Source organism: Syngnathus floridae, chromosome 20 (genome assembly GCF_059516105.1).
Source record: "Syngnathus floridae isolate MCC-2025c chromosome 20, RoL_Sflo_1.0, whole genome shotgun sequence".
Lineage (NCBI taxonomy): Eukaryota > Metazoa > Chordata > Actinopteri > Syngnathiformes > Syngnathidae > Syngnathus > Syngnathus floridae.
In genome coordinates, this window is record NC_142432.1 from 1,966,107 (window position 1) to 1,979,986 (window position 13,880).

Genomic DNA, 13,880 nt, shown 5'->3' on the forward strand with positions numbered 1-13,880 from the left:
CGCTTGTAAAGACAAAAAATCAGAATTGAAATTAATATAAAGATCGTATTATTGTCAAAATGGTCTATCATTCTTTAGTCTGTTGTCTTTGATTTCCAAACCCTCCAGGGGGTGGTATCTAACTAAACTGGCCGAAATGAGGAAATTGATAGTTGGGACACAAACACGAGGGAGAAGTGGAAAAGACAAAGTGAACAATTTGTAGCTACTGGCAATGTATGGTCATTTTAATTTACATTACTTTTGCAGCACAAAAAAAATCTCCTTTGCTATTCAACTTTTCTGAGAAAGTGGAAGAAATTCCAGCAGCCTCATTACATGATTCTTTTCAATTTTAGATTCCGACAGCAAAATAATGGAGGAGTCAAAGTGGTCAACTGTTTCCAAGCACTTTCGGCAAATGGAAATGTGTGTCCTATTTCAGCTGACATCTTTTGGCCTTTTATAATTACGTTACCTTGGCTGGCAAATATTTTGGATAGTTAAGTGGTTTTTTTGGGGGGGGGGGAGAGCAGCGGCAAGTACATTTTTTATCTGAGCCCATTGGAATTTGGCATTTTATTTTATAAAAATGACTTTTTGAAAGCAAGTATAATTTTTTTAGATATCTTTTAATGAAATATTTGGTCGCTACCAATTAAAAATATTATTTACAAGGACAAAGCGATCCTGATTAACCAGTCAGAACACTAGAAGCTCATTGGACAAGATTAAGTAAAACAGCAAATTAAAGAACACAAAGCAATGAGTAAATAAACTCTCAAAGACAAGACAACAATAAATCATTCTTAATGAAATTCAGGTTTTATGACAAACTACTGAAGTGATGGAAGGGATGACAAACAGAAAACTGATTGTTCCGTAAGCCATTTATGACAATTTAAGCTTGCGTTTCTTGTTGATTGATAAGCCAAATTTGGAATTTGAAAGCAGTATCGTATATGCTGCTACATTTATCCCCTAATCTCCAATGATGATTGCTCGGCAGTTCCCTTTATTTGATTCAGAATGTGTTTGTGTACATATGTGTAAGTCTAAATAAAGCGCGGTACTGGATCAAGTTGGCTCTCCATCAAAATGCCTTTTGATTAAATCATGCCCCCCGGTTAAATTGCATGCACAGTGGAGCCAACAGACGTACATCGTGGTGCATTAAAAACTGGGATTTCAATCTGTTTTTACACCCTCATTTATTCTGAGCAATTTATGCGCCTTTGGCTTCAAACATCAGATTTGACATTTTCTTTACTGTCACTGTTGCTTTTCTCCCTAGTGGGCTTTGCAACAAGCAGTTCCATATCTCATTACAGGACGACAACAAATACATCACAAGATGTGGAATTGAAGATTTTAGAATGTAATTAACACTCACCATAGAAGACTTGTTAAGTCAATGACATGATTCAATCGTATTTCTGCGAGCTAGTTTCTTGTTGCTTCTGAGGATGAATCAGCAAGAATATTAATTTTCTCCCCCTGATGTGTTAAAAATAAAAAGTTCTTTTGAAAACCTGAGCAAAATGTCACCTCACCTGGAAGGACTGCAGAGCACACACTCTAAAAGTATTTTGGGGCTTTTCTAATGTCTCCAAATCCTGCTTGCTCTTTGTGGTATTGTGTAAGAAGCAAGCCGAGGTTAAAGAATTCCTTAAAATAATACTCATTGAGAATTATGTGAATTTGTCAATTGATTATTTAAAGGAATTGAGGTCAATAAATAAAATTTTCTAAAATACTCCTACAAATGAAGCAAAAAATGAAGCCATTTTTTTGCTTCTATTAAAAATGATATTTTATATCCAAAATATAACAAGTCTTGCCTACTCACAGCACTTTACAGCTCAGTGAAAACGTGACTAGTATTGAATCCAAAGTTTATCTTAAGATTTGGAGGCCAATCAGTTCTTGCCTGCTATCACCATGGGATTTTTTCAAGCATGCACATATTGAAAAGATGAGTGTCTTTCAAGTCAGCGAGTCCCATTGATGATAATTTGCCTTATTAATGCAAGGGAGGATTCCCCATTAATGCCAAGACTCTCGACACTGCAGCCGCCTCTGGGTAGAGATGAATGGCGCTCACATTTTACCACAGCTCTGACAAGGAGCCCTCACATATCTGTGACATTTCCACCAGAGAGGGCTGTAATTTCCAGAGCGACATAGCGCATCTCTCACTCTCTTATCCGAACTATGCTCTTTTTTCACCCAATCATTCACTTCCTTCTAGTTTTTCTTCTAAGCCTTGCCCTTTCCCAAGTTTCCACTCCCATCTTCTAATGCCGTCCATCTTCATTTTACTGACCTTTTTTTTTTTTCCCTCCCGTCTTGCTTTTGCTTCACTTTTTCAATGTTGCATCCTCTCCTCGGAATAATTTTCAAGCTCCGCCTTCTGCCTTGCCACCAGATCCCTCTTCTTTTCCACGCAACCTTTCCACCTGTCTGCTTTTGCTCTCAGGCGTAACTTGGAACTCTCATTGGGTCACTTGAATCCATCTCTCCATCTTTCCGTTTCATTCTTTTTCTCATGCGCGCACTCTATTCAGCGTCCGGCTTTGTTTAGCACCCAGCATACAAGGTTGCTGACAAAGGTGAGCGAGAGCATATTTAAAATGTCACTGGCAAAGTGGCAAAAGGTCATATGGAAAGCAAGAGACTCCCAGAACTGTTAGAGCTGACTGCTAAACAGGCATCTGTGGTTTTGTTGTGTGTGTGTGTGTGCTGGTGGTTACATACTAGAATACATAGACTATGCATGACTGCATCTGGCCAGGGGTGTGTTGCTTTGTGCTCCCCTCCTTCAAAAAAAAAAAAAAGACAATGAGTGGCATTCAAGGTTTACTGCATATGTGGATGACTCCTGGCTGCAAGACTGAGTGAAGTTCCTTGAGGTTGGAGTGTAATTGTGGTCATGTTTATGCTGCTTTTACCTGAGTGCTGCACTATGCCTGAGGTGAGGCCTTGAGCAGCTGTCAGTCTGATGAAGATGCTTCTAGGAAAAAAGTTTTCAACTTTGGCACCATGCAGAATTTCAAGTATGAGACTCTGTGTATATGTGCCTGACCCAGAAGAATTATGATTCAGTTCAGGATTTCATGGTTTATACCTATAATAATAATAATAATAATAATAATAATAATAATAATAATAATAATAATAATAATAATAATAATAATAATAATGGAGGGATATACAAAAGAAAAAAAAATGATTTTGCAATGAAGAGTCTTTTTATTTATCTTTCTCCAGATAGAAATTTGCTGCTGTTAAATATTTAAATAGTGTTGAGTTAAAAAAAATCCACAGAAGAAGTAAAAGCAGCAACTCGAGCTTATCCAATTGGCTTTGATATGGATTGAATGAATAAGAAAATATAACCGTGGGTGTTGCCCAGGGAAAAACTAATTCATATATTCCAATAGAATTCTGTGCTCTTATGCCTGCCTCATCCATCATGCCTGATGGTATCAATGCAATCCCTTAATAGAAACCAGATAAATAATTACAGATATATTTTGGACACCACCTAGAGTGACTGAGCCAGCTGACTTTGCTTAATTCTGACATTCCCTGTCCTATTATGATTATAAGTAGAATTAATTTGGGTTGAAACATAATTGAGGCTAATCCAAGCCAATCAATGTTCTTTTCAGCAGGGAAAAAAGTGGACAAATGAGGCCTCAAGGTGGCTCGCTTACTTTCTTACACATCAAATTACAGCCACTTTTAAGTTTCATTTCGACGTTTCTCATCTGCACTCTGACTGCCGTTGCGATTGTTTTGGCAATTTCAAAATCATGGCATGGCAATCACGGAATGACACGTTTGCCTGTTCTGTCCTCCCTTGTTGTCACACGTCCATTCTGTTTTGTTCACTTGCGTGTCCACTTCTCTGGAATGTGGCTGCTGTATAATTTTGCTTTCATCACTTTGTGGACACAAATATGCCCAGACCTGCATTGTATTGTGTAAAACATGACAAAACCTGAGAACGTAAAGCCTTGTTAATAATGAAGTACATTTTTACTGATTCATTACAAAAAAAAATAATATAAGTAACTTGATTATTGAGGAGTGAATCCATGACCTTCAGGGTGGGAGACAGCCACGCTAACATCCGTACTCACTATTCTTCTGCTAGTATGTCACGGGGCTAAGCATTCTGGCTTTGTACAAAATATCATTCCCTGAATCTTGTGATTCATTTTCCATGCTGTGTTTCTTTCTTGATTCTTCACAGCAATTTTTCATCTTCTTTGGCACAATACAGTATTTAAGTCACGATGTTAGACAGACTTGCTGACAAATGAAGGCAAGGAGACAGGCAGATGGCGTGGATGGATGGATAGACAAAAGGGACGATGGATATGTACCGGAGGAGGCAGAAAGTAAAGGAGAGCTGACACAGCACTGGGAAGAAGAGGCCAACACATTTCCTCCCTATCCCTCTCCCCCATCCATCTCTCTATACTTTCCATCTATCTGGTGTCACTCTCACTTTCTCCTGCTGAGGGCACAGTGAAGACATGACACTCACAATGGAACGCTGCGGCCTTCCTTTGCACTTTTCCTCTCATATTTCTTCTCTTGTCTTTTTTCCTGCATTGTGATTTTCCCTGATTTTTTAATCTATAACACATGACCTTGACCTCAACTCCAAACGATCATTATTTCAGTAAAAATAATTCGTAGACAGACTTGCTTGGTGGTATTTAATTGGCATCTAAGGACTAAAGTAAAAAGTTGGATTTGAGTTATGATTGGGTGACCCACCACAATGTTTTGTTTTGCTTTTCCTAGCGCACAGTGGAGGCAGTTCCAAATTATTTTTGACTGGATAGTTTTCCTTTGGTTTAGTGCTGCCGACGTTGATCCTGCAGTGTTTTGCTGACTGTTAAAATAGCAGATGACCTTGCTGCCCTTCATGCTCCCAAGAGTTTCACTAGATAGACGGAAGGCATATTTTGTCAGCAAAATATTCTTGAAAGAAAAAATCCTGACGAAAACAATATTATTCCTCACCAGTGTGGAAGACTTATTGTCAAGAAAGACTTGTACCAGTTATCGCTGTCACTACTAAGATTGCACTTTCACTAAGAAGTTCTTGCACTTATATATCCAGGGTTGTATGTTAAATTCAAATGTAAAAGAATAATCTGAATTCACAATCCCTAAGAATGACAAACCTCAGACAGACATGAACATCATTGATAGACATCTAATGAGTCCATTAATCCGACGGCAGGTCAAAATGAGCCCGTATTATGCGACCACTGCCCTTTGAAGTTTTCTCAGATGTTTGAGTTCATTTCCGAGCTAAATTTGTATTTAAAAAAGGCAGCCTGCTTTTTTAAGGGGAACCACAAGCAAGGTGATCATTAGGGAGTTCATAAAAGGGTCTATTAAAGACTGCATGGTCAGTGACACTTACCTTCCTGACTCCTGCCTACAGAAAATGAAACTACATTTTTTTTTTTTAATGACACCAATTTGTCTCCAACAGCGAATGCTTTGTATTGGTGAGGTACATAATAAACCACATTTTGTCTCTTTCTGCATGCTCCCATTGGATTAATAACCTTCCCTGTTCTCTGCAGGTAAGTGTTTCTCTTTCTGTGTGTGTGTTTGTACAAGCGTGAGTCATTCTCAGAGGTTGCACTTGCTGACATCATGTGTCCATTTATATATCTTATTATGCGATTTGTTGTCTTGCATCTGTTTAACAGCATGTTTGCCTGCATCATTTAAATGAAATGATATCGCTGTCCTTTACATTATCAACACCACTGCTTTGTCTCCATATTTGTCCTCCATGTTCCATGAAACACCTTGACACAATGAAACACCTTTAATGGTACACATTTATGACCACCTTGTTCAGGACATATTGGGCATCAACTTGTCAGGCAACTCATTAGTAAGAACGTGGAGCAGTTTGGTGCCCCACCCTTCCACCTCCCATCTTAATGAGCCACATTTACAACACACAAGACCATGCAGCTTCACTTTTGTGCACATTTTGACAGCCAGTAAGAAACACGACCAGCCGGTGGAAGGTGAAAATGAAAGAGACTTAGATGAAAGAAGCACAAAGGTGAAAGGCATCCACAGAGACGGAGCAAAGAAAAGACTCACACAAAACAAGCATGCACTCTGCCCGTTCATTCATTCATTCGGTCTCTCACCAAGGTTTGGAACTCTCCAAATGCTGAAAGCAGAGACACAACAGCAAAATGGAATGCGATGCAGCTCCAGAGAAGAAGTTGTTTTGTGATTAGGCAGGCTTTGTCAGCCTTTTTGGCTTGTGATGATGAAAATGAATTTGTTTTCTCATTAGTATTTTCTTTAACACTAGAATCTAAATATTCCAAAAGGAGCCTATTTTTCTTATGCGAGGTTATATATACAAACACCAACACTCAATTATTTTCTGCCTTAGCAACTGGCACTCCTCGTCCCCAGACACAGTTGTGTGGTTTTGTTTCGCAACAAAGCGATAATACAATATCAGAGAAATAGAGACGGGAACAAGGTGACCTTTTTTATGCACAGGCTGAATTTATATAATAGTCTAATAAATAGACGCGACTAATAGAATAGACTTTCCGTTTTTAGATGGAAAAAATATTTTTCTCAACATCTCTCAAGGAAATGTATTTCAAGTTTGTATTCTTATGCTGTCAATAGAGACACTAAGAAAATATCGACTGATACTATATGCCAACTATATCAATCATCTTACAATATATGCAGAACAGAAGGTTAAGAAATTTGATGGCCAATTGACTCGACTGATGCTTGGATGATGGAAACACTGTTTTCCCATTGGCATCTTAGCGCATGCAAGAAAACATATTAAAAAGCACTTTAAAGAGCAGTTGATATTTGCGTAAGGAGAGAATGAGTTTAAAAAAAAATCAAGATCTGCATCAATTATCATAACTTTTATTTCCCCAATATAAAGAAAATGTCCACGAATTTCTGGTTCGTACAATGTTTTGAGGAGGTGAATACCAGTCAGTTTTTCAAGCGTATTGGTTCATGCATGCATTGACCTGTTCCCTGATGCTTTCATTCTGTAGTTCACACCAAAACTGAGTGGCTGAGTGCAAAAGTGGCAAAGCATAGGGGAGCAATGGTGTCAGAAATTAGAGTGATGATCTGAGCTGTGAGGGAGATGACAGTCAGGGTGACGGCCATGTGAGAGAAAGAAGTTAGCTGCCATTGGGAAATAACCACGAGTGAGCAGCAAAATATAAAACAAGTGGAGACAGGTGACAATTGAAAAAGGTGGGAAATATAAGAGCGAGGAGGCATGGGGCGGGGGGAGATGTGAAGGCAGCTCAGACAGACATTTGGATGGGTGAATTGATGCAGCAAGGTTGAGTGAGTATTGGAGTGATGAGACGTTTTCTTTTTCTTTGGTTTTCCAAGCTCATTTTAAAAAGACCTCTGGGATAAAATTGATAAAAGTGTTGTTGTTTTTTTTCTCCCTAGCGGAGATTGTTGTATACAAATAAATGTGTGCGGCTTTCGTGGATTGCCTTAAGCCAGGAAACCGAAATACTTCAAGGTAAATCAACAAAGTAAGATTGTTTGAGCTTCTATTCCCATTGAAAATTGACGTTGGAATATCCTTGGTGAGAAAAGCCATGTGTAAAACAAACAGTATTTTAGTTCTTTTCATCAATTGTTAATCTTTGTTGGGAAACATCTTGAAGCTCTACTTAACATAGTTCAAGTGGTAAATTGACTGAAACATTTGGGGGGGGGGGATGAATGGGAATATTTAACCTCCAGATATTATTTTATTATTATTCATTTTATTTGTTGGAGACTATTTTTGGACTTAAAAAATAAGATACACATATTGTTGCTGCTATTTCTGACTTACCTGTTCGTATACTTGTTTGGAAAAAAAGAATCGGCCAATTGCTTTCCATTGTTTTCTTCAGGAGATATTTCTGAGAGTAAAAAAAAATATATTCATTGTATTGAAACAAAAGTCATAACTCATAGACAGAGTTACACATGGGCAGAATTCCGCCTCTATTACACCTCTGACATTACATCATAAGCCAGCAAATTCAAAGGGTTGACTTCAATTCCCCGAACTGTATCAGGAGGATTACGCACAAGCCCATGAGCCATGAAAATGTCCTTGGGGCTTCTGAAACCTCAAACAAAAACCCAACATTGGAGCGATGTTATAAGTTATTATATACAAAGCATGAGGGCTATAATATTGACTAGAATGTGGACTTTTCATTTCTTTAGATGGCAGTGGACGTTTGGATGGACTTGGTTGTTTTATCTGGTACTAGTGGTTTAGCAACCTGAACCATCTCACTTAGGACAGTTTCATGAAATGCCAGTTCAGTCTGAAGAAGAGCACGCACGGCCTTCCGCTTTGTTCCCCTTTGTTGTGAAGTCTCTCAAGGATCTATTCTCCTCTGTTATGTTATTCCACCTCAAGACCCCTTTTTGATGTTCTACCCAATTAATTTTGCCCTAGGATAAAGATTCAAACATTATTTTTTCAACCCTAACCCATTTTTTATTCCATTTCCATTTCAAGACGTTCGTCTGATCCTTTTCTATCTGCATAGAAGTAACGGCAGTGCATCTACTTTTTCATTCATCTGTGCCTTCAAAATCTTCTCAAGTCTCTCAGACTCAGAGGACAGAATAATTAAATCGAAACGTATGTCAAGCATAAAGTTGTCAACAAGACTGAATTAAATTCTGAGGTAACAGACTCGGCATTGAATTTAAAAACAACCAGATGTGTATCTCACCTTTAACATTTAACTTTCCACATCATAATGCATCAATCAATTATTCAATGTTGATTATATTTGTGGCCTTACAAACGTTTAGCAAAATAGTCCCATCAGAAAAACAAATGAGTGACTTTCCAGATGCTGTTTGTCCTCAACACTCTGCTCAAGATTCTTTTTCTGAAGAGGGCATTTATTAATTTATGTTCTGTTGTATAATTTCTCAACATTCGACATTAATGGCTCGTGCTGACTTGGGCGTTTTGTAAAACAATAAAATCCGCACTCTCATCTGTAATACATCAATATTTCCATGGTTTATATAACATCCCATGTGTACTTTGCCTCTAGCAAATATCAATTCTTTAGGGTGAACAGATCTTGTCTTGCATCCTTGGAGGGAATGATCATATATACATAGCCATTTTATTTTTTGGTTACACATATTTTTTGGGTACATAGTATACATGAGTGAATGGAAATGAGCTACTGATTAATGCATCCCAAAAATAAATTGTTGCCAATTTCTTAATGGAGGTCTTGGTAGAGATATTTTTACTCATTTAAACTTGCTAATAGCTTTTCACACCAATGTGTCACTACAAATTCAAGTGGTTTTACTTGAGCTTTTAATGAAACTAGTAAAAAAAAAATATATATATATATATATTTGTTGGGTGCCTTTACAAAGTCACTCCCATCACTCACCACTTTTTACTGAAGCTCAGAGCCACTTAATGGCTTTTTAAATAAAACTCTTAGACACCTTGTGACATGTTTTTAAAAACATATCGAGCAATCAAAGAGCTGCATGTTTAAATAAGAAAAGGTTCGGTATGTTCCGCTATGTGGCAAAACTGTGACGGGAACACTTGACGGAAATTGTTGAATGTCTCTCATGGCTGCACAGGTGGGAGAATGATAAGGTGTTTGCACTTTGTCCTGCAAAATTTGCACAAGATAAGCCGACTTGTGTGGGTGAAAATGTGTTTGCTTTGATCTGCGCGTTTCTTTCTTTTCTTTATTTATCTATTTAAGTTTTGGGGTGAATGTGTTGATGTGCTGTGGCTGCTACTTACATGTGTTTGCTCATTCTGGTGCTCACTGCAATAATAGAAGCTGTCCTGCAGCACGCTGTCTGCTGTTTGCAGCCGGGAAGCTGTCATAAACAATCTGCTTCAGCAAGCATGGCAGTGGCGGAGGCTCCAGACAGACTCACGCTAAATACATCAGCCCATCTGTTTAATGCACTCGCATTAAAATAAGCAATGGATATCCCCGTGTGACATTTTGACAGCAGCATGACATGTTGGGAAGGGAAACTGACCCCATGACACTGCATGTGACATTGAGCAATCATACCAAATTGTGTCAATTAAATTAAAAAAATATTTTAAAAGATTGGGCATTTTTTCAGCTTTCAATTACCGTATTTTCCGCACTATAAGGCGCACCTTCAATGAATGGCCCATTTTAAAACTTTGTCCATACATAAGATATATGTTTATATTTCTCCATACATAAGATACATTTGGCCCACGGGCCGAACTTTGGACACGCCTGCTGTAGTGGCTCAATATTGGTCCATATATAAGGTGCACCTGATTATAAGAACCACATGGAACCACAACAGCCTGGCTCCTCCTCATCATGCTGGTCACACACACTCCTGTTGGAAGTCAATCCACTCCTCCAACCACAGTTGAGCAAGTCAGCCAGCAACCAAGTAAATTAAGTGTTCACATAGGGTGAATTCAAAACTTTCATACAGCATTAAATGTTTTTATTTCTCATCTAGCATACTTCAGGCAAGAGCAAATGTCACTTCATATTGACGTGTATGTACAGCAGATTATCTTTTCTTTTTGTTGCGCTCCCCAATGGAAATGAAACATTAGTTCTCTATTTAATCCATCCATTTTCCTAACCCAAACGCCCACATGCAATATAATGAATTGCTTTCCGCCGGGGGCCATTCATTGTTATGGTTTTCCCAAAGCACATTTGCAGTCTGAACGTCTATATGGGTTCATAATGACATAGAGTATATTGCTTTAAAGTGCAGGACAGGAAGATGAAAATGTTAAGGGATATTTTCTTGCATATGGTGCATTTATATTGCATTTGATTAGAGCTAGAGGGGGGGGAAAAAACACTCCAGCTCAAAAGTGTAACACCATCTCAAACCTAAATTATATAATTATTTTCTCCTGGCCTCTTTCAGCCACTTTTTTTGTGTATTGTATCAGAGAACAGTGTGTTGCCAAAGGCTCCCAAGAGTCTACATATGCTGCACAGTGCCTTTGTCACTCCTTCCATTCACTAGGTAAAAATGTGCGCTCCCTATTTTCTCTTCATTCTTCATTTTACAACACCACAGACACATCATGTTCTGAATAGCCAGTAGCCTACATGTTGTATGGTATGAGGAACAAGAAAATGAGGAAAAAGAAATGTTTGCACTTTAACCTTTTGTACAACTCCTTGCACAGGTTGCTAAAGATGAATGTTTGCTTCACAAATCTGCACTGTAACTGGATTTCTTCAGCTTATTAAATTTGGCACGCGGGCACTGAGCCTTTTAGTGCATTACTTCAACTTAATTTCATTTTGTTATATTATTTCAATTTTTACTTTATTGTTTTAATAATTTGGCAATAATAGGTCTCCAATTGGCATGACACTTAATCACTCACTTACGGATATTGTCTTAGATTACTCCTTGCATAGTCGATTTTTTTAATTGTTACTCAAAACAAAACCAATTTGTATTTTTTGTTTTTTAAGTTTAAGTGTGCGGCCGATGTTGTAAAGGGATGCACTTTGTCCTGTACTACCATGAGTCAAAAATAGTTTGTAAAATGTGTGATGATACAAAATCGGCTCATCTTATTGATCAAAATACCGTTGCATGCGGAAGATAACAAATCATTATGGATCACAATTGACAGTTGCTTTTCCTCACTTACTTATAAACATCACTCATGACTCCAGCTTTAATTACTTGTATTTGTTAAATGCAGCATGAATATGAGCGACATAGATTGGGCTGTACAGTATTAGCGAAGAGTACATAGTTGCCATGTCAAAGTACTGTGTTGAAGAAGTGTAAGTGATGAGTGTATTACGCCTTGGACAAATGTCAAACTTTGAGCACGTCATGAAGATAAACAACACCATCGACTGTGCCCTTTCAGTCAGCTGGGCAATTAATCATGCACTGCTTGATCACAGTTGCTAATATTCAGGCTCACTTAGGTGTCAAGTTGAAGCCTGATGGCAATTTAAATGTATTCCAATATATCTCCTTACATCTCTATAATTTCATTGATACGCTAACACTCTAATTCCATTTGTTTCATATGATTACTGGAATCTTATGTTCCATTTTTTTCCATCTCTGGTCATCATGTTACTTGCTATTACAGTATGTTTCTTTATAGTGTTTCCAACTACAAAATTGATTCTCTTCATTTCCTATTTCGGAAAATATTTCTCCAAAGATGGATGGATGTAGTTATAGAGTTGGACTAGATTGTTGATCATTTGCAGCAAGTGGGAAATATCAAGAAAATGCCACACTCAGATTTGGCATGAAGGGTTGCCAAAGAAACATTCCAAGTCATTTTTAGAGGTGACAACAACAGAGCATCAGTTGTAACAGAGAAGCAAGATGTAACCAGCTGAGCCATTTTCTAATTCTCTGCATTGGCAGGAAGCGCCATAATCCAGAGGCAGCCGATGTTAACACCGCTTGCTTCCGAAACATTAGTTAATACGTGAGAAGCAAACAAGCTAAGTGCTTATTGCCACAACACAAACAAATCTAACCGCCGTAAGCCTCATTTGGTATTGCTGGGCCACGAGCAATTCTAATTCCTGCACACGCCGCCAGGTATTACTGAATTGGAGAACAATGCTAAATCCCCTTCAGCGAACCCCAGTCACTGCAAAGCTTTAGCACAGCTTGTGTTCCCATTAGTCTTCCACTATATAGATGCACACACATACACACACACACACACACAAAATACACATATCATGATTCTCATTAACCCGTGGAAACCCTTGTGTTGCTGCAAGAGAGACCCCTAATTTGTCAGCCTGCTGTGGATCTTTAGCAAATAGAGTTCACCTCTAATTACTTCTGGACTTCCTTAAGCAAAATCATTCGTACAGTTTTTGTGTGCTTATTCGATGAGTGCTTTATTATGCATCATTGACTGAGTTTAAATGCAAACATTTAGGTGTTTGCATCTATTTTGTTGGAAAGGCTGTGCTCGTGTTCCTTTTTTGTTTTTTGCAAATGAAGACTGGCTGCGTTGAGCTTCCTTCAGGCAGGATCATATAGGCTCATGACAAAGTTGGCTGCTCCTCCATGTTAATTTTGCCATCTGACCCAATCCAAGGACTAGACCAACTTTAACTTAGTTGGGTTAGAGATGGAATGTTGATGGGCAAATGCCTATGGCTAGAATCTTCTCATACTATCCACCTAATTAGTCATTTTAATTTGTCTTTGAGCCTATCCCTGTCATCCTCCTCACCACATTGGCTTCGGACTGCCATTCAGAACATATTGTCTCTCAGCATGACAGAGTTTAGGGCTGACGAAGGGGTTGGAGGGCAGTGGAGGGAGTGATATTATGGGCTTCTGTTGCCAGATTGGCAGCAAATCATCTTTATGAGCGTTGAACGAGGGCGAGAGATGGAGGCTCATGATTTCTTCCTGACGTCTACAGGGGAAATGACTAAAGCCCGTCCAGAGTCCTGCAACAACTAGTGATTCACGGATTGCTCCGTGACCGACCCGCAGTGCGGTGCAGTCTCGATGAGGAAAACATAAACTCCCTGGGCCTTTTTATTATGCGCCATTCTGGTGTGTTTTATTGTCCCCCCCCTTCCTGATTCGGTTGCTCTATTAAAAGATGGTATGCATGTAAAATCCTGCAAATGAATTTTTGCATAACATACAAAGAGTATGAAAATCTGAGAGTCACTGCTTGTTTTTGCTCGTATTTCTTGCGTAGCAAAAACCATTTTAATATCAACAGCTATGGATGTAGATGCAGAAAATACTCAACTGATTTTATATTGCAT

At 38.5% G+C, this 13,880-nt stretch overlaps 1 protein-coding gene across 2 annotated transcripts in view; it reads left to right on the forward strand.

The window, feature by feature from the left end:
• cntnap2a (contactin associated protein 2a) overlaps nt 1–13,880 on the forward strand; it is a 132,926-nt gene that overhangs the window by 30,661 nt on the left and 88,385 nt on the right. The window lies entirely within an intron of this gene.